At 38.5% G+C, this 25,406-nt stretch overlaps 1 non-coding gene across 1 annotated transcript; it reads left to right on the top strand.

Annotated features, from left to right (window-relative positions):
* The first annotated feature begins 17,169 nt into the window (after positions 1-17,169).
* TRNAD-GUC (transfer RNA aspartic acid (anticodon GUC)) lies at positions 17,170-17,241 on the top strand. The gene has a single exon. It is a non-coding gene; the product is annotated as a tRNA-Asp (tRNA).
* Positions 17,242-25,406: the final 8,165 nt, after the last annotated feature.

Here is a 25,406-nt window from a genome sequence, read left to right as displayed (position 1 = left end):
CGGTGGAAAGTATGGTTGAAGGTGGTCTACATTGAACACTAGGTGTAGACCAAGTAACAATGGAATGTTGAGCTCGAAGGAATCTTCCCCTATAGCCTTGGTGATGGTGTATGGACCATATCGGAACAAGCGAAGCTTGTGGTGGGGTCCAGCGAGCCGCTCCTTTTGCAAATGTAACCAAACTTTGTCACCCACTAGAACTTGTTTGGAACCCGATGGTGTACTTAGAATTGACTCTGTCCAATATATCATAGACTTATTGGTGGGTGTGTTGAATGGGCTCAATGAAGTTGTTAGCTCTGTCGACTTTGGATTGGACATGAGCCAAATCTGCCTGAGTAGTTGCAAATGGTATGGCCACATCAATGGGACATAATGACTGAAATCCAGCCCTACCTGAAAAGGGTTGTTGCCTGTTGAGCCGTGGAGATCTTTGTTGTAGCTGTGATGGAAATAGGGGAGGCTTTCATCCCATGTACGTGGATGCTTCGAGTTGTACATGTACAAAATGTGTATGATCATCTTATTGATGACCTCTATTTGGCCATCAGTTTGGGGATGGAAATTCATGGACTTAGTGAGTTTGGTATCCAACATTGACCAGAGAATTGACCAAAATGCACTTAGGAATCTATTGTCTTGATCTGAGGCAATGGACTTTAGGATACCAAAGTGTACGCACACTCGCTCAATGAAGAGCTTAGCAGTGGACTCTGTTGTGATACTCTTCTTACAGTCTACCATAATGGCCATCTTAGAGAATCTATCGATGACCATGAAAACACAGTCGTTGTCATGCTTAGTAGAAGGAAGGCCCGACATGTAATCCATGGATATGGATCCCCAAGGTTGACTAGAAGTAGGTAGAGAGGTATATAGGCCTTGCTTCTTTATGGTTGGTTTGGAAATGGCACAGGAAGTGCATGATTTAATGTACCTCCCAACACCTCGACGAAGGTTCGACCAATAAAAATACTTCTGTAGTATTACCATTGTTTTCTCTACTCCAAAATGTCCAATGACCCAACTGTAGCGCACCTCTCAAATCATCTTGGCATGCTCGCTTGAAGGAATATAGATGTGTCCCATGTGGCATAATAGTGCATCTTGGGGGTGAAAATTTGGAACTTTCTTCCCCTCCAGGAGTGTCTGGTATATGTTGCCAAATTCTAGATCGCTCTCGTAAATATGCAGCCACCCCGAAGTCTCGTGCCCAGAGGAGTCGAGCACAACGATCAGCGCCACGACTGCTAGCTGGCTGAGGCAGTCTGCAACATTATTGGTGATACCCTTCTTGTACTTAATGTTCAAATGGAATTGTTGCAAGTATGTGGACCATTTCTAATGGCGATCGTTCTACAACTTCCCTTCTATCTGTATGAACTCAAGGGGTCGGTGGTTTGTGTGGATGACCGTTTCCTTCGCCATAATGTAATGCTTCCATTGACGGCATGCCTGCACAATGGAATACATTTCTTTTTCATAGGTGGGATACTTTTGAACTGTGTCTAAAAGTGCCTCACTGTGGTAAGCCACTACACCAATAACATAGTCGGAACTACACCAATAGCATAGTCAGAGGCATTTGTCTCAATATCAAGTGGTTCCTACAAGTCTGGTAATGTGAGCATTGGTGCAGAGCAGAGGTGCTGCTTCAACTTGACAAACGCCTTTTTTTTGGTTTTGGACCAAAAGAACTTTGCTTTCTCTCTACCCTTGGTGACTTGAATTAAAGGCCAAGTTATATTAGAGAACCCCAACATGAACCTGCAGTAGAAATTGACAAGGCCCATATTGCTGCGAAGCTCTGTTAGAGTGGTTGGGGTTGGCCAATCCAAAATGACTTGTATCTTGGCTGGGTTCACATGCACACCCTTCTCATCAATGATGTAATCCAAGTATTGAACCTGGGTTATGCCAAAAGTGCATTTCTCCAAATTGGCACACAACTTGTGTTGTTGCAGGGTTTGGAGGACCTGTCGAATATGTTGGAGGTGTTCTTCCCAACTCTGGATGAAGATCAATATGTCATCTAAATACATCACTATGAATGCATTGGTGAAGGGTCGCAAGATGTCGTCCATCAATATCATGAAGTTTGCGAGGGCATTCGTCAACCCGAAAGGCATGACCAACCATTCGAAAAGGCCCTCCTTGGATTTGAAGGCAATCTTCCACACATCAGAGGGTTCGATAGGCACTTGGTGATAACCTGGCTTCAAGTCAATCTTGCTAAAATATTTGCCCCCCTTGAGATGGTCCCAAAGGTCCTCAATCTTTGGGAGTGGGTACCTATTTTGGATAGTGATCTTGTTCAACACCTGATAGTCAATACAGAGTCTCCAGGTCCCATTCTTCTTATGTACTATTAAAATTAGGCTCCCACTAGGTGATGAGATTGGTCTGATGTTCCCTTTTTGCAACAGCTCTTGAATCTGCCTCTTGATCTCATCATTCTCTGGAATAGAGTGTCGATAGATCGGTCCATTGGGTAGCAACGTGCCCGGGGTCAGATCGGTGGAGTGCTTGACTTGACAGTGCAAAGGTACTCCCGTAGGTGAGGTGAAAATGTCCCTGTACTCCTACATGACCATATCCATATGCTACTGTTGTGCGGAGGAGCCCTGTTTGGAAGCCGTGGCCAGAATATTCTTCTTTCCTTGAGGGTGAATCATAAGGAAAAGAAATTTCCTGGTTTGTGAAATGGTATTACTGCATTGCTTTGCAAAGATCAAAGAGATGGTGATAAGTGGGGCTACCTATACTATCATGTACAACTTATTTCCCAAAGTAATAATCAAATAGCGAGGTCTAGACTCATATACAACATGATGCTTCCACAAGTATGGTTGTCTTAATAATACATCACAAACTACAAGAGGAGAAACATCACACAATACCTCATCTACGAAGGGCTTGACGTTGTACGAAAGGTGACACTTTTGGCTGACACAGAGATCTAGTCCTTAGTGAAGCCACCCAATGGTGTACAGTTGCGGATGTGTTGTAGTCGATAGACCCAGTTGCTTCACGACCTTTGCTGAAATGAGGTTCTTTTGGCTCCCGATGTCGACAATGAATTTCAGCGGAGAACCCTTCACCCACATTTGTGAGTGGAAGAGGCATTCCCCCTTCTCTGCATCTTCAAGCTCATTATTTTGGATCTTGGTGGTGGCCATAGTGGCACTAGGCTCTGTGTCAATGATTTGCTTCCCTTTGTCATCCCCCATGCCGGGTTCTAACTCAGAGTCAAAACATGCGTCTGATTCAGAAGCCTTCATCTCGGTCACAAGTGAATGCTTGGTCTGATAGTCACTTGTGTTGTGAGTGGAGCTCTTATGGAACTCACACCATTTTCTCGTGTCCTTCTTTGTCTTCAAGGTGTTGTTCTTTTCTTGCAGCTTCCGCGAGTTTTCCCGGGTCGCCCTGCTTGGCTTTTTCCTTTGCTCTGTGGTTTTGGGGCATGCTTCCCTTGCTTCAGATTCAAAGATCCAAAAGCCTTGCTTGTTGGGTGTGGAGCCTGATTATCTTCTTTATTCAGAGGTATCGCCACATTGGACCCTAGTTCGTAATGTGCGACAATGCTGCCGTAAAATGTATGCCTCCAGGGGGGTCCGGGGGGGCGACAACGATTATTTGGAGCCCCCCCCTAGCGGGGGATCGGGCACAGTGCCCCTAAATCTAAAAATAGATGTAAAATTGCCTTGTAAAATGTTGTAATTTCGTAGTCAATCTGGGTCGTTCATTAGGCGCAGATCTGACAGTAGAAGTTATGTTTAATTTAGGGCCTTTTTCCCAGGCTAGAAGGAAACCCCTCACTATATATGATGGAATTGTATTGCGTCTATGTAGATCTGTATTCTGAGTGAGAAAGAGAGAGGAGATTGTGTAAGAGCGAAGAGGGAATTACAGGGGATTTGTTGTAGGTTGTATCTCTTCAGTTTGCTAGATAATATAAAAAGGAAGGACTGGTTGTTTCTCCGTGGACGTAGCCCAAATTGGGTGAACCACGTATATCTGTGTCTCTCTTGTTTTAGTTTTCTATGTTTGTATTTATGCAATATATTTTATGTTTTCCATTGCTCTGTAATATATAATTTTCTAACATTGCTTCTTTTGTTTAAACTTCTGCTTAATCTTGACAGTGTATCGGTACACCACGCTGAGCGAGGAGATGCATAGGAACTCCATCTCATCCTAGATGTATCTGTGTATACAATCGTGGTACTTGAGTACCAAATGTTGCTTAGAATCCTTGATATCCAACTTTCTGCAAAGGGTGTGGAAAACATTAGTAAACTCTGACACGTCTTGGTCCCTTCCTTGTCGTAACATGGTCCAATTTATGTATTTATCCTCATAGCTCCCAGCAAGGTAGTACTTCTCCTTGATGGCGTCTCAGAATGAATTCCAAGTGGGTGCGGCTGAAAATATGAGGGTTTACTTGCATCCTTCTTCTAACAATAGGTTTCCCACCAGTCCCCGACGTGGGGTGTGGCTTTAAGAAGTGCAAAAGTAATATTTTCCAGGTTAAAAAAATCATGAACATAAAAATATACTTCTAATAGATTTAACCATTTATCTATGGAATTTTCATCTATCTGACCTTCAAATATGGGGATTTCAATGTTAACTTGTACCTTAAAGGGTGTGGCACTTCTAGAGTGGCTGCTCGAAGAAGATGTGTCGCCTTTGGGTAGCCACAAAAGGATTTGGGCAAAGTTGTTTATTGTCGCGTTCCTCTATCGCTCGGGGACTTCTTCAAGAAATATTTTGAAAGGATCTCCTTCTCCCTCGTCTTTCTTCTCTTTCGCCATGGGAGTTCGTTGAGATTTGCAAGGTTGGTCTTGCAAAGGTTCGACTATTTTGATCCTTAACTCCTTATATCTCGACCTTGTTGCGGACATGCAAAGAAAAACAAAGAAAGAGTAGACCGCTCTAATACCACTAATCCGAACTTAAAGAGGAATGCAGCAAATCAAATATATAACCATAAATATAGATATGCAACATAAATAACACTTCATTTCATTAATATCAATAATGAAATATGCTTACAAACAAAATGGAAATAAACTAGCTCGAGCGATGGCAGCTTATCTCTGAGAAGAGACGTGGAAGATACATGCCTCTGAACTGTGTTATAATGAGACTCGAAGGCCTATTTATTATTGAGAAACAATGTAAAACCCTAAACATCCAAAAACCTAACCCTAGGAGATGATGCACCAAAACTATGGACCTCGTTTGGGTAAATTGGTACATCAACTTCCCAGGGTCGTAATTTTGGTATATGATCTTCGTTTGACGAGCACAATACCTCATTAGAAATATCTATCTGAGGAATACAAGTTTCGAATGAAAGAATAAGTTAAGAGCTCCTATCTGATCGATTTTCCCAAAACACATCGTTAGGGCAGCAAAATGGCTCCAGAATTTCAAGACCTGAAAAACTGCCAAAAATAGTAAATTGTGCTACAATTTAAGGAAACTGAAAAAATGAAAGAGACGGTGTTAAGGGTCCAAGTGGAATAGGCGGGTGGCCACCAATATCCACCTGGATCAACATGGCTTATGTTTATTGGTCAAAGATTTTGTTAACGTACCAATTGGCTTCGGTGGGGTTTCAGCCCAAGACCTCCGGCTACATAATCGAATGGCTTACCAATACACCACACAATGTAACTTGTTATATAACATGGGACAATTATATTATTGTAATATGGTTTAGTGGTTTAGGGCGGGGGTGGGGGGTTGACGGTGGGCTCACTCGACCAACCCAACCATGGTCTTATGTTATACCATATAACCGTGCTATGAGGCAGAGGGGGATGGGGAGTTGACCCCCAGCTCCTGGTCCCATTAATAGAAGGAAAATCATTGGCATATGGTACAGAGGTGTTATGTGTACCTATCCCTCTTGCGGACAAGAGCGAATCCCCAGTGGAGTTTCCAATTTGTTATGTGGAATTATCCCTCTTGCGGACAAGAGATGTCCCTAGACCTTAGAGAAATCTAGTAACAAACAACAAGGAACTACTACCTTTCCCTAGATTGTGATTGACTGAAACAAACACTATGATAGAGATGACTTACCACTTAATTGAAATGATTGATGAAGTCCCCTTCAGAGGTTTTGACCATCCGCTCCTCCTCAATGCTTTAGAGATCTTCCCATTGCTTCCGACAACTTCTCCATGATGTTTTGAAGGAGATTTGCATAGACATAAACATACACAAGATCAAAGCATCCAGTATATAACATAAGAGATAAATGAACTAATTAACTCAATCATATATCAAAATTGATCAATATGCAATCATAATCTATGTAGGTGATCAAGGAATCCTACAAATTGTATCAACAAAGACATAATTGAGAAAGAACAATTTCATTTATATTAATAAAATGGAGAATAGAATTACAACCTTGAAGCCTTGATGTTGCAAGTACCTTCCCACAATCTCTAACCCACTCCTTGAATGGATATTCTTCCAACCTTATTTCTGCAGCATAAGCTTACTTCCAATAGTCCTCTTCAATCCTCAGGCCTTTGTTAGCTTTATAAGCCAAGGAGGGGGAAGTTTAGGATCCATTTCCTAAGGGATGAGATCCAAAAATGGTTGGATAGGGGTTCCAAAAAGAGGGGGAAGTAGCTCCATGATGGAGGGATAAGGATTGAATAAGCATCCATTCAAATCTTGTTAGTTGGGAAAGATACGACAATAATGCTTCTAGACTTTACTTTTTTTTTTTGCATTCGTTAAGTCATGTGTGCGTGTCACAATGTAAGAAAGAGTGCACTTATGCACAATTTCTAATGGACTCTTCTACATATGTGCAGAGATTGACTAGGGAACTACGCAAGAAGCCAAAATCAAGGTTTTGAACCACGAGATATAGGAATTCCACTTTCTTTGGGATAGTTTGGATTCTAACTTTGCAAGGGAATGCTTTGGAAAAAATTTATGGATTCCAAAAGATCCAAATCAATGGTCATTTGCCTAATGCGACAAAATGACATGTAATAGGAGGGCCGGGGTGTGTGGTATCTTGCCCGCGCCCCAGCCAATGGTCATATTAATTTGCACGCAACCAGGAGCGAAGGGGCATGTGGGCCCGTGGCCTTTGGCTTGCGCCTCTGGTCATTTGCATGCCACGTGAATGACATAAGGTATGGAAGTTAGTGGTGCGGTACCTAGTTAACCATCTGACATTTTGCACCATTTTCAGCGGATTTTTCTTCATTCCTGTGCTAGCTTGTTGCCTCGCAAAATCACCAAAGGCAGAATTCGTTGCCAGTTTTGACAGAAGGTTAATTTTGTAGGACAATTAGTAGAGAAATGAAGGAGGCCTAACTTGGCCATTTTTCATCCCCTTTTAGCACAAGAAGAGCCTACATAAGGGTTTTTGGGTGTTCTAGACACATTGGAAAAATTATTTTTGTGATTTGAGCATTTTATGTTGATGTAATTGACATTTTGAGAATATAAGTTAAAGGCCCACTATTAGAAGCTAGACCCGAAGATGTAGCCAAGGAGGGGTGAACTCCATCACCAAATTTTTGTTTTGTGATGTTGCATGTTGTCTATTTTTCTTTGTTTAAATCTGCAAAATTTAACTAAGTTTATGTCCTTTTGCAATTTTTATCCGTTGCCCACAAGACATAAACTAGCTTGCAAACCTTTTCAAGAAACCTTCAATTTCCAATTTCATATTAGTTTGGTATCATAGCATGGTTGTTTTGAAGGTTTAATAGTTTTTACAACTATTTTCATGAATGATTACAAGGTCTAAATTGAGAAGAGGAGAAAGAGTGCTTAAAGAACCAAACCCTCAAATTAGTTCAAGGAGGTCACAAACTCCACTAGTCATGGCACATGAAGAAGGACAGCAGCTGAAGTCTGAGGATGAGAGAGCTTTCAAAAAGTCTTTCTATGATATGGTTGAGATGGTGAAAGTGTTATACAATGGAAGGACAACAAGTATGCAAGGATAAAGTTCTAATCAACAAAAAGGTAATGGTGGTGGTGGGAGCAAGCCTTTGCCTCCACCTCCTCCTTCACCTCCATCCCAAACCTCCTTCTTCACTTCTGTCAACACTAGACATACTCCTCCTAGATCTCTAAAAGGACATGCTAAGTCTCCTTTTCTTAAGCTTGATGTCAAATTTGAAATGCCTATGTACAATGGGGAAGTAAATGCTGAAAAGTTGGATAATTGGGTTCACCAAATTGAAGTCTATTACATGATTCAAAGATTGATGATGATGTTACTAAGATCCAAATTTCTTCTCTTCATTTGGAAAGTGCAGCCCTCATCTACTGGGAGGCCAGAATTCATGAAGTGTAGAAATTAATGTGTAGATTCAAAATTGCTCATGAAATTTACTAAAACAAAAGACTCGAAGCTATTCTACTGATATGGGGAAGTTAATTCACCATCTAGAACACAAATCATAGACATGCGAAAGGAAACATCACACATGCACAAATATTTATCTAAAGGGAAAGCAACTGCGCAAAACCCCTTCCTATATGTATTGCATTAATCAAATAATAGAGATGAAATACATATGCTTGTTGAAGCCTGAGCATACCCTACAAGTTTATAACTTATCCCTATGCCTTATTGACTGACTCTAGGTATCACTTAGCCAATTTACAAGCCCTCGAAGATCCTATTGCCTTGCATTGTTCCTTGAGGAAATCAACCCCTATTATTTAGGAAATTCCCACTATTGAATTGCACAATTCCTCTAGGTCCTTCCTTTGACTGCATGCACCACTTGTACACATGGGAATAGTCTACAACTAATAGTACATTGCCTTGGAATCTCCATCTCAAATGGGTAACTCAAATTTTTTGCATGCAACAATTATTTTGGGTTGATTAATCAGTTAACTGGTTGATCATTGAGTGTGGTTGAAGTTCCACTTCCACAACTTGACCTCCACTAATTCTTGTGACATTTAAACTAGTTTAACTAATAATAACTCAATTTAACTGAAATAGATTGCTAAAAATTAGCAATCAAGCATACTGAACTAAACTCAAGCTTCCCCAACTCGAGTTAACTGAGGTAACTATGTGACAAGTTCCATGTCACCTCAGCTAACTACCTTCAAGATTTCTGCTGAAATATAAATTCAAATTTTCTCTAGTTTGACCAAGGCAAACTCAAACTGAGATTTTCCTGTTGTATTTTCGACAAGAAGATTTGAAGAAAAGTGGTAAAATTATCTCTTCTTGGAACGATTTTATAGCTGCATTAAGAAGACAATTTTATCCATTAGCTTACAAGGAACAAACAATTATGGATTGGAAAAATTTTAGACAAGTTAAAGGTCATAGTGTCAAAAGTTACACACGAGAATTTAGAAGAAGAGTTTTAATCTTGGGTGTTTATTTGTCTTCACAAGATACTCTCCTTAATTACATAGGTGGATTACATACTTATTTGAGATATACTATACTTATGTTTAATTCCACCAACATAGATGAGTTAAGTATTCAAGCAACTCATTTAGAATCAAGAGGTAAGAATGTTCCTAAAGAGACTAGCAAGAAACCATCCAAATTTGGAGACAAAAGAAAGGGGAAGTATAAGGGCGGAGGAAAAACTAATGCTACTGTAAAGAAAGAGGGAGAGAAACTTACGTTTAAACATTGTTCAAAAGAAGGCCATGATAAAGATCATTGTTGGAAACTACATCCATAAATGATACCAAAGAAGTTCAATAACAAGGAGAAACAAAAGACTGCTGCTACAACTCAATAAGATCCAGGACCTGATTCAGGGGATGAAACCAAAATTATAGCCATGAGAATGAAAGGTAAAGTTTCTAATGCAAGTAATAGTTCTTTTAGTAAGCATATTGAGTCTCAAAATGACAAAGAAAGAAGTGAGCCTTTTCATATCAGGGTCATTACAAAACATACCAAAGTTGATACATTGTTTGATAGTGGATCCCAGGTCAATCTTATCTCTAAAGCAATTGTCAAGAAACTTAATATAGAAACTACACCTCATACTAAACTTTACCCTTTGGGTTGGGTAAGTGATGATGCCAAATTACAAGTGACAAGAAAGTGTAAACTCAAATACGCCATCACTGCAAATTTTATAGATGAGGTAGAGTTTGATGTTGTACCACTTGACATATGTGGAATTATTTTAGGGAATCCATACTTGTATGACCGACAATCAATATTATATCATCATGAGAACAAATATCATCTTTGTAAATATGGGGTTGGGTATATTGTTCAAGCACATCATAAGAAGATGAACTTATCTCTTGTAAATGTTGGTCATATCAAAGGGCTTGTAAATTCTAGTAAGAATTTTGTGTTGTTGATGATTAAAGCTAAATATATTGTTGAATCTGAAGTTTTCATAGGATGTGATTCTAAACTCAAACATGAATTGGTTGATGTTGTTAACCCTTACGATAATATGTTTTAGGAACCTGAAGGGTTTCCTCCAAAAAGAGGAATCTGAGATGAGATTCACTTGTAGTAGGATGCACCACTTCCAAATATTGGCATGTACAAAATGTTCGTTTTGGAGAATTCATAAATCAAGAAGAAAATTCAAGAGCTTCTTGACAAAGGGGTCATCTGGCCCAACACATCTCCTTGTAGGTTTCCTATTGTCTTGGTTCCAAAGAAATATGGTTACATGGCGCATGTCTGTGGATTTTAGAGCTTTAAACAAAATCATGGTAAAGAATCACTATCCTCTTCCTCACATTGATGCTTTGATAGACCAGTTAAGGGATGTTGTTTACTTCACTAAGTTAGATTTGATAAGAGGTTATTATCATTAGATAAGGATTACTGAAGATGATATTTGGAAAACTACTTTAAAGACAAAACAAGGTTTGTTTGAATGGTTAGTTATGTCGTTTGGGCTTTGCAATGCACCTACAACATTCATGAGAGTTATGAATGATGCGTTGATACCCTTCCTTGAAGATTTTTTCTTACTCAACTCAAATGATATTCTGGTTTTCAATAAGACTCATGAAAAGCATGTTAAGCATGTGAAACAAGTTTTAGATGTCTTGAAAAAGATAAGTTGTATTTGAATATGTCTAATTGTGAATTTTGGGAAAACCTATTTGGTTTATTTGGGTCATATTGTAGGAGGGGGTGAATTGAAGATTGATCCCTAAAAAGTTGATGTTATTGTAAATTGGCCTAAACCCAACAATGTAATAGAAGTTAGGAGATTTTTGGGAGAAACCCAATATTGGAGAAGATTTATAGCTAACTTCTCACACATTGCAGCACCATTACCTGCTTTGACAAGTGTGAAACAAGTCTTTCAATGGGGAGGTAAGCAACATAAATCCTTCAACACTTTGAAAGAGAAAATAAATACAACACTAGTTCTAGCACTTCCACATCTTAAACAAATATTTACGATTCAAATCAATGCAACAAGTGATTATGCTATGGGAGAAGTTTTGATGCAAGATGGTAAGCTAATTTTTTATCATTCTGAAACCTTTACCAATGCAGTAATTAATTATCTAACTTATGATAAAGAGTGGTATGTTTTGGTACAAAGTGTGAAAAAGTGGAAGAATAATTTGATGGGTAAAGAAACAATTATTCATACTAATCATCAACATTTTCAATACTTACAATCACAAACCAAGTTACAACAAGCTAGACATTTTAGGTGGATGGGATTCCTTCAACAATTTCATTTTGTAATCACGTACAAGAAAGGTATATACAACAAAGTTGTTGATATGTTATCAAGGCCTATTGTTAATTCTTTTGTTATTCTTAAGCATAACTCAATCATGCATGAATGCTATATTGAACAATATGCTCAAGATGACAATTTTAAAGATTTTTATGCAACTTTCAGTCAAGGAAATCATGTTGAAGAATCGGATTATCATGTTCATAACAAGTTGTTGTATCATCTTGGCAAGTTATGTGTTCCACAAGGTGAAAGAGTTAATGTCATAAGGGAAGCCCACACATCTCTTATTTCTAGTCACTTTGGTGTAGGAAAAACAATTTCTCAAATTCAGAGGTATTGTTATTATTCTTGAATGAAACCATTTCAAGTTATGTAAAGGGATGTTCCATATGTGCTACTAGAAAGCCTAGCAATATGAAATTGGGTTTGTACACTCCACTTCCTATTCCTTCTCGTCCTTGGAAAAGTATTTCTATGGATTTTGTAAGGGGACTACTAATGTCTAGGAAAGGTCATGCTTATCTATATGTTGTGGATCATTTCCACAAAATGTGTGTTGATGCTATGTAAGAAACATGTTATAGCTGAACAAACAACAAAGATGTTATTACAAAATCTATGGGTTCACTTTGGGTTTCCCAGTTCTATTATTTTTTATTGAGATTCTCATGTTGGGTGTGGAATCTGATTATCTTCTTTATTCAGAGGAGTCGTTGCTTTGGAACCCATTTCGTAACGGGGCGACAACTACGCCCGTCTTCTAATCACGATCAGGGGGGTCTAGGGGGGGCAACGACGATTTTATGAGCCGCCCCCCCGGGTGGGGGTTTGGGGGTAGTGCCCCCACGCTAAAAATAGATGTAAAATTTCCTTGTAAAATATTGTAATTTCATAGTCAATTTGAGCCATTCAATAGGTGGATAATCTGAAGGTAGAAGTTATGTTTAATTTAGGGTTTTTTTCCATAGAAGGCAACCCCTTTCTATATATGAGGGAATTTTAATGTGGCTGGATGTATGTTTATTCTGAGTGAGAAAGAGAGAGGAGATTGTGTGAGAGAGAAGAGGGAATTACAATGGATTTGTTGTAGGTTGTATCTCTTCATTTTACTGGATAATATAAAAGGAAGGATTGACTGTTTATCCATGGACGTAGCCCAAATTGGGTGAACCACATATATCTGTCTCTCTCTCTCTCTTGTTTTATACATATTCTGTGTTTGTGTTTATGTAATAGTTTATGTGTTCCATTGCTCTGTAATATATAATTTTCTAATATCTCAATTTGTCAAGTAGTTTCCGTCAAGTTTGAACTCATGGACACAAAGTTGAAGAAGAGTACCACATTGTATCCACAAACCAACACCTAGAAGGAAGTAGTAAACATAAGAATGGTGCATCTCCCTTGAGGATATTGTGGTAAATATCCTAAACTTTGGGACGAGCATTTTCATGACATCCATCATGCCTACAATCGTGCCAGACATTCATCTACGCAAGTATCTCCATTTGAATCTTGTTTGGGTTATTTACCAAAGTCTCCTTAGATTTCATCTTTGGTAAAGATATTACAGTAGATGGACATAGTGATGTGGACAAAGCCAAGCATTTCATTGAACAAATTCAGCTAGTGCATCAAAGAGTCAAGAGCAGCTAGAGAAAACCAAAGCCAAGTACAAAGTAAGACATGATAAATATCGGGTGGATCATGATTTCCAAGTGGGTGATCAAGTTTGGTTGTATATCAGCAAGGAAAGAATTCAAGATGAAGGTAAAAAACTCAAGCCAATAATATATGATCCTTTCAAAATCTTGGAGAAGATTGGTAGCAATGTTTTTCGATAAGATTTTCCACCTTACATGCAAATTTATTTTGTTGTGAATGTGGAAAACTTGAGATTGTATGAGCCTCCAATGACTGATTATCATGAAGAGAATGTTCAAATTCCATCTATTAAATATTTTTCTCCTGAGTATTTAGATGAGTTGCAGGAGGAATCAATTCTTGACATGAGAATCAAGACTTCACGTAGAGGTAATGTGGAGTATCTTCGAGTAGGGTTGAAAGGAACCAATCCAAGTTAAGGAAGATGGATTGAGATCGGTAAAGAGAAAGAGTTGTACCCTCACTTACTTGCTGAGTAAAAATAGACTTTTGGTGGTCCAAAAGCTTCTAATGAGGAGGAATGATCCAAGGGATCAAAAATATGCTCAAAAATCAAAGTGCTAAAAATATTCTAAAACTAGTGCTAAATCGTAGATCTCATTGTTCTGATTCCAACGACATTTGAATCACCTCAATATGACATTATATGTGAAATCTATCACATTATGAAGTTTTTCGGAAACAACTAAAAATTCAACTTGCACGTTTAACTAGGCAGTTGATTGGACAGGCCTGATGATGATGTGGCGATAATGTCAGCAGGTGACTGTGCAAGTACGGTAGTCAAATGGGCCAATCCTGTGCTGACATGTGGCATGATTGTATAGTGCGATTGGCGAGTTTTGATTGGTTGTTGTGTTTTTCGTTGGCCCAATTGCAAGTCACCATGTGTCTCTATTGGAGGCTGCCACGTGGCTTATGCTCATTGGTAAAAAAAAATTGTTAACGGATCGACCGATTTCGATAAGGTTCGAACCTGATATCTTTGGCTACACAATCAAATGACTTACTAATACACCACATAATGTGACTTGCTATATAACATAGGCCAATTATATTTATTATAATATGGTTTGGCGGTTTTGGTGGGATGGGAAGGCAGGCTAGCAGGCTCACCCAACTGGCCCAGCCCATTGTCTTATGTTACATCATATAAACATGTGCTAAGGCATATGAGGCGGGGAGTTGGCCCCCATCTCCTGGTCCCATTAATACAACAAAAATTGTCGATGCATGGTGTAGAGGGGCAAGGTGTGTGGCACCCTGCCCGAGCCCAAGCTAACGGTCATATTAATTTGCACACAACCAGGAGTAGAGGAGCCGATAAGCGCATGGCCTTTGGCACACATCCATAGTCATTTGTATGCCATGTGATTGACATAAGGGGCGGGAGTTAGAGGCACAGTGCCCAGTTAACCATCTGACATTTTGCACCATTTTTGGTGGAAATTTTGCCATTCACTTGCCAGTTTGTTGCCTCGCAGAACCGCTAAAGACATAATTCGTTGCCAGTTTTGACAAAAGGTAATTTTGCAAGACAGTTAGCAGAGAAATGAAGGAGGCCGTACTCAGCCATTTTTCAACCTTTTTGAGCACAATAAGAGCCTACACAGGGGTTTTTGGTTGTTCTCGACACAATGACAACATTATTTTTCTGATTTGAGTATTGTATGTTGATTTAATTGACATTTTGAGCATATAAATTAAAGGGCCATCATTGGAAGCTGGACTCGGAGATGTAGCCCAGAAGGGTGTGAACGCCATATTCAAATTGTTGTTTTGTGATGCTACATGTTGTCTATTTTTGTCTGTTTAAATTTGCAAAATTTAACTAAGTTTACTAAGTTTATGTTCTTTTGCAATTTTGATTTATTACCCATAAGACATAAACCAACTTGCAAACTTTTCAAGAAACCTTCAATTTTTAAATTTAAATAAGGTAATGGTGGCATATCTATTGACAACATGAATTCCAAATAAGTAATTCATGTTCCAAATATGGATCCAAATTTGCATTATGTCTATCACATGGGTGATAATAATAAAAGGGTGGAATTTTGTGCTAACAAATGGGTTGTGAAAGATATGGGCTATGAACATAGGATTGTTGCTTCAAATGGGTTATGTGAGATGTAGGTTATGAATATATGATTGTTTCTCGAAGGCATTGTGATGAAACATAGAGGATTTACAAACTTGGTAACATAGAGCCATCCAACAAACCAATAGACTAATAGAGTTCATGGCTATGATTGCAAATGAAAATGGCGTTAATACACTTGGGCATACAATCTCTGGATCGATTTGAACATGGACACCAACAACATGGTTCAAAAGATTCCTTCCATCCACCTTCCAAGCAATGCTTGAGTAGGATGCCTATCCTAGAAACACCATTATGAATCCTTCCATAAGACCTAAGCCCACTATGTCTCTCAACCCCTTGTGCTTGTGCATAGTGGCATGTGGGCCCATAAAAAATCTCTCTTATCTCTATAGCCAAGTATTTCCTCACATTCAAGAATGACTATAACATATTCTATGGGTTTATAACATCAAAATAATCAAAATGATCAAAATAATATGAGACATATGTAACATATTTAAAATGATCAAAATAATTAGATGTTCAACAAATTTTCTATGGCTACACACAACTGAAACCAGCCTAGATCTATCTAACACTAGATCTATCATGTGTCGAGAAGGATCAAATCCCTTAAGTTGCAAACCTTCTTTTTGGAGTGTAGAACTTGAGATAAGATTTGCACCTCAAGAAATTTGATCCCTCTCAGTGCATGATACATCTGATGTTAGATAAATCTAAACTAATACAATACAAGAAAAATATATAATTATTCTTTATCTCAATATAAAATTGACATATAACATATTAAAAACCAACATAAATCCATATTAAATTTAAATATCATACACTAAAATATCAAAATTTCAAAAAAAATTACATTATTAAAAATTTAATCCCTCTCAAATACATAATAAATCTAAAATTAATACTTATGTATAGTAATCCTACCTCAAACTTTCTTAAAATCCCTTACTTCTAGCTCAATCTTTCTTTAAAAAACCACCGTACCTTCTTATTTGTCAAATGGAGTTCTTTCGAAGGGCTTATGGGTTTGATACATTATTGTATTCCTTATCGGTATGTGCATTCTATTAAGTGACGGAAATTCCGTACATTAAAAGAAAGTGACAGAAAAATCTATGTACGGATAAAGTTATTAACCGGATTATTTAAGAACAAGTAGATAATGTGGAGTTTTTCTTGCCGTGGGAAAAAAGACAGGGAAGAAAATTTTATATACAGATAAAATATAGTTTTTCTTTGCTTTTTCGGATTACTCGGGTTCGATTCATGGCTGGTGCAGTTAAATATTTCTTTTCCGTTTTCGTATGAATCGGGTTCGATTCCCGGCTGGTGCAGCTAAATATTTATTTTCCTTTTCCGTATGAATCGAGTTCGATTCCCGGCTGGTGCAGCTAAATATTTATTTTCCTTTTCCGTATAAATCGAGTTCGATTCCCGGCTGGTGCAGCTAAAATATCTTCTTTCCCTTTTCCGTATGAATCGGGCTTGATTCCCCTTTTTGGCTGGATCTAAAGTTCCTATGTATTACTTATATTGTCTCTGTAGCTGACTCTGAATCTGAAGTATGGTATCTGTATTTGTTTCTACACAAAAGTTTGATAAATATGAATCAAACTAATAGAGACCATCAAGATAAATATGAATCAAACTAATAGAGACCATCAAGTCGTTGTAGTATAGTGGTGAGTATTCCCGCCTGTCACGCGGGTGACCCGGGTTCGATCCCCGGCAACGGCGCCTTTTACACTGTGTTGCAGGTTTTGAAGGGGTTTATGTACATTTTTTTGAAAGAGGCCCGTGCATTCTCATATTGTATCTCAGTAGCCGAGCTTTAGATTCGCCTCAAGAATGCTAAATTGCTGCATTTCGTCGTATGTTTTTCTTGGTTATTGCGCGGGTGACCCGGGTTCGATCCCGGGCAACGGCGACATTTCCCCGACGATTTAGGTTTATGTACATTTATTTTGAAGGAAGCCGGTGCATTCTCATACTGTATCTCACAGTAGCCGAGCTTCAGATTCGCCCCAAGAATGTGAAATTGCTTCATTTCATCGCATGTTTTTCTTGATTATTAACGCATACCTGTGAATTTGCTCATTCTAAATTCGCCTGTCACGCGGCTGACCCTGGTTGCAATGACCTATTTTGTTTTCATTGATACGATCTGCACTTTTTAGTCGATGGCAGCAAGCAATTTCAAATTAATTTTCTGTTTTAAAGAAGGGATGTTCACTCCACTCACCAATTCCCTCTGGCTGCCGCTCCTTTCGTTTACAAACAGATTCCCTCTGCAATAACTATAAAGCGAAGATGTTTCTCTAGCAAATCGCCCGAGGCATGACGGTACACAAAAAAAACACAAAAAACACCAAATCGCTCTGGGCATGACGAGATATGTTTCTGTGACACAAAAAACACCTGTAGCTTCTAAATTGGAATCACACCAAAGTGGAGATTGCTAGATGCAAAATGGTGTTGTACAAAGAAGGAATCACACCATAATGGAGATGGCTAGATGCATAGAAAACACATGGATTCCAAATTATGGGAGCCACGGTGCGTTGTGCCACACACATCGTCAAAACCACCCTGCGAAAATCACCATGTGAGCACTCAGAGTGTGTACTCCATTTGAGAGTTTAAGAGGCTAGAGCCTATATATCTTCCATTTCCACATTTTTAGATAAAAAGCCTTAGGCACACTATTTGGATGAACTTCATCAAAAGCAAGAGCGGAAGGGCCCTAAGTGCATCATTTTGGCGGTATAGTGGAGAATCCAAGGCATCATTTTGTGATTTCCTCAGTGTGCAAGATTGAAGATGTGTTTAATGAAGGCTTCTCCTTAATGCCCCATTGGTCTTCTTCTAAGCCTGCTTAAAGATGTTTTTGCTAAATAAGTGATTGAAATTCTTACTTATGAAGTTACCTATACTTTTGCAAAAGACACCATTTTGATAAACATTGTCATAAAAAATTCACAAGTAGATTGTTCACTCTAGCAATTAGATGCACAAGTAGCTTTGATTGCTCAAACACAATCATGTTAAGGATGTCCACTTCAATGTGCTCCGGATCTTCCTCAAAAGTTTAGCATGGAGCATTGCAACATTGCCTTCACTCTTCATGTGAAGGGAACAAAGTTCAAGGCCAACCCAAAACCAAAATATCCCTTAGTGGGTGCTACTCAATACAGGGCTTTGTTTGGAAGCTTTCATTAGCTTGTTCATGCTTAGCCAAATATTTCGTTATAGTTAGTGTGGTTTCTAAATATATGTAAGCTCCATTTGCTTGTCATTTATAAGGTTCTAAGTGCAATCTTTGTTACATTAAAGGAACTACACATTTGGGAAATCACTATGTTGTAGGTGTTGTACTATTGTTGACTAGATATTGAGGTGTAGACTAAACTAGGGAACTTAATCAATGGAAAAGTACAATTGGTTACGTCTTCTAATTTGGTTTTGGACCAATCTATTGGAAAACCAAGAAACAAATTTTTATCTCTCTACCTATAATGAAATAAGAGTACTATGCCACTCATTTATTAAAAAACACTTTCTAGCGTTTAATTTTGCAAACAAAATTCTTTATTTTGGTTCAAAAGTATGCTTTATGGATTAATTTTTTTCATTATTATGTCATTAATGTGCTCTCTCTTTCTCTCGAGACTGTGTGTGTGACTGTGCAATATATAAAAGGGTGGATGAGAAAAACATTAAATGTTTGGAAAGTCAAAGAAATGTGTAATTGCAGAGAAGAAATTGGAGACATAATGAGAGATGTTAAAAATGTATGCAATAATGATCTAGTGGTAAAATAATATCCTACCATAGTACATAATCAAGTTTGATTTCTCATTGGTGCAACCAAGGTATTATGTTTTTTCAGTTTCCATTTTGGTTTAGAGTTTAGTTGGAGGTTTATATGTATATTACCTTTTAATATTCCACGCATTCTCATTGTGTTTGTAGCACGCGCCCACACACACACAGACATAAGTCATTAAAGAAAGAGTGTGTGCATGTGTATAAAATAAGTTAGGGAAGAAAGAAAAATATAAATAAAAGGGTGTATGAAAAATTAAAGAAATGTGTACCTGCACAAAAAAATAAAAAAAATAATGAGAGACATTGTTAAGCATGTGCATAAGTGATCTAGTCATAAAGTAATACATGTTAATAGTTGAGCACAACTAAGACAAGGCAAAGATTGGTGGAAAAGGCCTTAAACCAAATTCAACATATTGTATTTATCTTGAAATATGAATCTATAGTAGATCAATTTAACATTCCAGACGTAGATCTCACTAACAAATCATCAATGGATCATGACAAGACCTCATCAAAGATAAGGTTTACAACTCATATCTATGTGGTCTTGGACTTTGTGATTATCTAGGGGCTTATAGTCTAACATTCTCCCCACCAATCACAAGTCTAAATAATTGTACCAATATATGGATGCTTGGAATTGAACAAACTAGGCATGGGACTAGGTCACACAAATAAGGCATGTTGTACTAGGTTGTGTAATATCAAGCTCCTTCCAATATGGAGGAGAAGCTTGGTATCTGGGATGGATGGTCATGGTTCTAGCCTATCATAGTTTTGAGTAGGGGATGTGTTTTGCATTGGTTTGATATATTAGAGTAATATGGTACTGGGATGAATAACACTGCATGATCATATCCGATATTCGATATGATGGGGGAAATGTTGTAAATTGTAGATTATGGACCCTGTTAGTTGACAGGAAAGGGTACTAGGTTACTGAGATGGATAACCTTGTGTGAGCCTCTGATATGCAGTGTTTTGGTATGTGTCATTCCAATATAAAAGTTGAGGTTACGTTATGTGCTCAAGAAGGAGTAAAGGACTTAGCCATGAGGGTTATGTTTAACGAGATATTTCCATAGCAACATCTTGGCATAAAAGGAAAGAAAACCTTATATCTAGTATCTGATATGGGTTAACACCTATTTATGGCATGGGATCATTGGTAGTCGATGATTAGTTCTTAAGGATAAAGGGTCATGAAAGGAAAGTAAATCTTGGTAATCCAAATATCTGGTCCTTCTGATGTTTTAATTGATGTGCCAATATTTAATCAAGCCCATGGTTTTTGACAGGATCATAGTATTAGCCCTAGTAGGGCTCCAATCTATTATTTTGACTCTCACCAAGTTTCTCTAATGTTTTGTCAGCCCTAATCAAGTCTATGTTTGCCTAGATTTGGAAATGTGCTATAATTAACTCAAACTAGAATGGTATGGAGTGAGCAATCATGATATGATGAACTAATCTAAAACATATTACAAGGGTGGAGCACGAAGAAATTTGAGGATGGAGTCCGAGGAGGATGTGTAGAGTACATACCACCTGTCTAAAAAACCAAACATAGACAAATGTGAGTTTAAAATCATGAAGTATCTATGATGCATAGTGAAAATGGTATTGTAGCAAGAAAAGGAATGTCATGTTCAATCTAGAATCGGTGCAATGTACATAACATGGATAGGACAACATACATAACATGAAGAGGACAATGTACATAACAAATAAAGGAAAATATATGGAGTTGTGCATAACAAAGTAAATATAATGTGTGCAGAATTGTGAAGGTCAGAATAGAACATTTACAAATCTTGTAGTAGATGGGATTGGTGTCTCTTGTAGCTTGGTGCCTATAAAGCAACATAGGAGATTGGTGTCTCTTGTAGGTTGGCTCCTACAAAGTAGTAAAGGGGATTGGAGTCTCTTATAGGTTGGTTCCTACAAAGAAGCAAAGGGGATTGGTGTCTCTTATAGGTTGGTGGCTACAAAGCAATATAGGAGATTAATGTCTCCCATAGGTTGGTGCCTACTAGATCTTTCATATAAAGAACTTTTATGTTTTCACCTATAAGAGTTTCCAGGTATATCTTGTGTTACTTTTTCAGTATATGAGATTGATGCTTTATGATGTTTTATTGAATTTAAATGATCTGTATGTGTAAACTTGAAGATTTCTTAACAATTTGCAAGCGAAAATTATGTGTTTTGGGTAGATGATCAATTTACTAAACACATAAAAGATGATTTTTATCTCATTTTTATAGAAGATAAAGGATACATCAGCACCATAAGAACATACAAAAAACAACAAATGATAAAGGAGTTCACCCCTCCTGGGCTACATCTCCTGGTCTAGCATCCAATGTTGGGCCTCTTCCATTATGCTAAAAAAATATGTGTCTACATCAAGTTACAGTGCTCACAATTCTAAAACAATGTCTCCAATGGTTTCAGAACAGTTAAAAACCCCCATTTTGGTTCTTTTTGCACCTCAATTATGATTGTTTCTTCATTTTCCCAAATTCCGGATCTAACCATCCTCCAATTCGGCCTCAACCTGGCTTGAGCGCCCCAAATGAGGAACTGACGCACTAAACCTAGCATAATTCCCGCTCGACGGATGAATTTGTAAGACTGTTAAGGGTGCCATTAATCCCCAGTCTCGAAATTCGCGGTCGCTTGACGGACATATGACCATGAAAAACATCGAAATTTGGGGGTTTTGTCTAGCCCCTATCTCTACATGCCCTTGGTTCTATGCTCCCGCATGTGACCATGGTTTGGCCCCTATGAACTCCACCGTGCAGTTGGTCATATTGCGGCCCCATAGGGCTTGGGGCTGGCCCCCGACTCCTTTTGCGCTCCCATTTCTTTTGTTGTGGGCATGTGACTGTGCGAAGGTCATGAGGGCTAGGCTAGGCCCTAGACCTTGGCTCCCCGCTCGCGGTCTTGTGGCATAGGGGTGGCTAGGGGCTAGGGCTTAGCCCAACCCCTCCCCCATATGCGCATATACAAAACGCTAAATAAAACCTTTCAACCTTATTTAAATAAGGAGCATGTATAGCGCATTGGTTAAGACTTGACACTTGCTGCATGAGGTTGCAAGTTCGATCCCTGTGGCCTCCATTTGACCTCTACGAAAGTTTTAATGTGCAACTTGGAGGCCATGTGGCCACCTCTGGTTGGCCCACGTGGCCCTCCACCATTGGCCACTTAATAACCCGGTCATCAATATAATAATAAAAAGTTCGACCTTGGAGCAAACTAGAGAATTTCTGAAAACAATTTTTTAAACTTTTTGACCAATCAGATGAGGCCATGTGGTATTCTGCCATTGGCCCAAAAATACCTAGTCACCTGTCTAGTTGCCAAAATTTTACTTGCACTTCTAGGAGCATATGATGCTGGATTTGAGTGAAACGAGTTGCATTGGATTCAGATTTCCAAGATCTATCCAGTCGTACAGGTTTTGAGCTTTGTAGCACAATTTTAATTTTGAACTTTTTTTTAATCCACCATATCACTCCTCCCCATTGGAAGCTTTTGGACCTCCAAAATCTCTTTATCAATAAAAAAATTGATGAGCGTACAGTTTCCTCACCCTTCTAGTCTCAATCCACTAAAATTTTCTTGAATTTGTCATTTTGAGATTTCCATGGAAATACATCATTTTCCATGATTTTGGAGTCCTTCTCTTGCTGTCATAGATGAAATCTTGCTGCAATTTCCTAGAATATGCAAAACAACAAATTTCTTTTGAAGGAATAAACAAATTGCCTCCTCAGTATCCAATCAAAGGAAAATTAAACAATCTGAAATTCTTTTCGCCTTGAACACTGTCATCATGACGATGCTTACCATGTATAGCCTTGTACTTGGCTCGACTCTTCACAAAATGTGATCACCATCGCCATGCACCATCCCTTTTCAAAGACAACACAATATGAAACCCACAAGAAGAAGTTTTGGAACCAATGTCCTCTTTGTCAATTTGCTTTTGCATTTCCTCTTTGACCTTCAAATGTTGGGCCTCTTCCATTGTGCTAAAAAAAATATGTACGACAATGTTGCATTTAGCACAATGGAAATGTGAAGTCCAACTTCCAATGTTGGGCCTCTTCCATTATGCTAAAAAAAATATGTATTTACATCAAGTTACAATGCTCAAAATTCTAAAAAAAATGTCTCCAATGGCTGCAAAATAGTAACAAACCCCCATTTTGGTTCTTTCTCCACCACATTTGGCCAAAAACTGAGAAAGTTATGCTTGTTTCTCCATTTTCCTAAATTCTGGACCTAACCATCATCCAATTCGGCCTCAACCTGGCTTGAGCTCCCCAAACACGGAACTGACTCACTAAACCTGGCATGATTCTTGCTCGACAGGTGAATTTGTAGGACCGTTAAGGGCACAATTAAGCCCCCAGTCCTAAAATTCATGGTTGCATGACGACCATATGACTGTGAAAAACGTCGAAATTTGGGGGCTCTATCTAGCCCCTGTATCCACGTGCCCTTGGTTCTATTCTCTCACATGTGACCATGGTTCGGCCCCCTAGGGGCTGGCCACTCTGAACTTCGCTGCACTATTGGTCATATTGCAGCCCCATAGGTCTTGGGGCTGACCCCTTATGGCTGGCCCCTGATTCCTTTTGCGCTTCCGGTTCTTTTGTTGTGGGCATGTGACTGTGCAAAGGGTTGTGAGGGTTGGGCTAGGCCCTAGTACTTGGCCCCGCGCCCACGGTCCTGTGGCATAGGGGTGGCTAGGGGCTAGGGCTTAGCCCAACCCCTTGCCCATATATGCATATACCAAACATTAAATATAACCTTTCAACCTTATTTAAATAAGGAACACACATAACTCATTGGTTAAGATTTGGAACTTGTTGCATGAGGTTGCGGGTTTGACCCTCGTGGCCTCCATTTGACCTCTACCAAAATTTTAATGTGCCACTTGTAGGCCATGTGGCCACCTTTGGTTGACCCATGTGGCCCTCTACCATTGGCCACTTAATAACCCAATCATCAGTAAAATAATTAAAAATTAAACCTTGGAGTAAGTTGGAGAATTTCTGAAAACATTTTTGTTAACGTTTTGACCAATCAGATTAGGCCATGTGGCAACCTACAACTGACTCAAAAATACACAGTAACCTATCCATTTGCCAAAATTTTACCTGTTTGACAATTCGATCAAAACGCGATTTGGGAGCATCCGATGCCAGATTTGAGTGAAACGAGTTGCGTTGGATTCAAATTGCCGAGATCTATCCAATCATACAGGTTTCGAGCTTTGTCACACACTTTCAATTTTGAGCATTTTTTTTATCCACTAGATCATTTAACTAAGTAAAAATTGTCATTAAACTAATTTGCCCCCCTTCTTAGTGTAATTGTGAATTACAACAATTGGATTTAGAGCAAGTTCCTTCAGAGGTAGTCTAACCATTGGAAAGTAAATCTTAGAGGGAAAAATGGATAAAATGATAATAGTGCCCCATCCTTTGATGTAACAAGTTATACTTTCTCGAAGATAAGGACGATGAAATATCTAATGTCCTTTGGTTTTGATCTATGGAATTTTGTGGTAAATGGCTATAAAGTTCTAAAAATTCCTCTAATAGACGCAAATGAGAGAAAGGCTTATGCAAATAATTCCAAAGAAACAAATGCAATCTTGAGTGGTCTTCTTGATTCAATATTTGTTAAGGTAATGCACTATGAATATACTAAATAAATTTGGGATAAGATTCAAAGTAATGATAAGGGAGATGAAAAGGTAAAAAGGGATAAACTTCAAACTCATCGAGTGTAATTTGAAAGTATAAATATGAATGAAGAAGAAGACATTGCATGTTTTTCCCTTTAGTAGATGAGGTCGTGAATGCTATTAGAGGATTGAGTGAAAGTATTGAAGAATTAGCAATTGTTTGGAAATTATTAAGATCTCTTCCATTAAGGTTCAATACAAAGGCTTTATGTAACACTCACTTTTTCCCCCTTGAAGCCATCTTTCCATCTATGATAGGTGTTACTTATGAATTAACCCGACCTCCAAGGTTTGTTAT

The sequence above is a fragment of the Pinus tabuliformis genome, chromosome 3_2, assembly GCF_031772625.1.
Source record: "Pinus tabuliformis cultivar Carrire ecotype Pingquan chromosome 3_2, CPIR1, whole genome shotgun sequence".
In the NCBI taxonomy this organism is placed as follows: domain Eukaryota; kingdom Viridiplantae; phylum Streptophyta; class Pinopsida; order Pinales; family Pinaceae; genus Pinus; species Pinus tabuliformis.
Note: the sequence above shows the minus strand (reverse complement) of the source record. Positions and strands in the feature narration are given on the sequence as shown.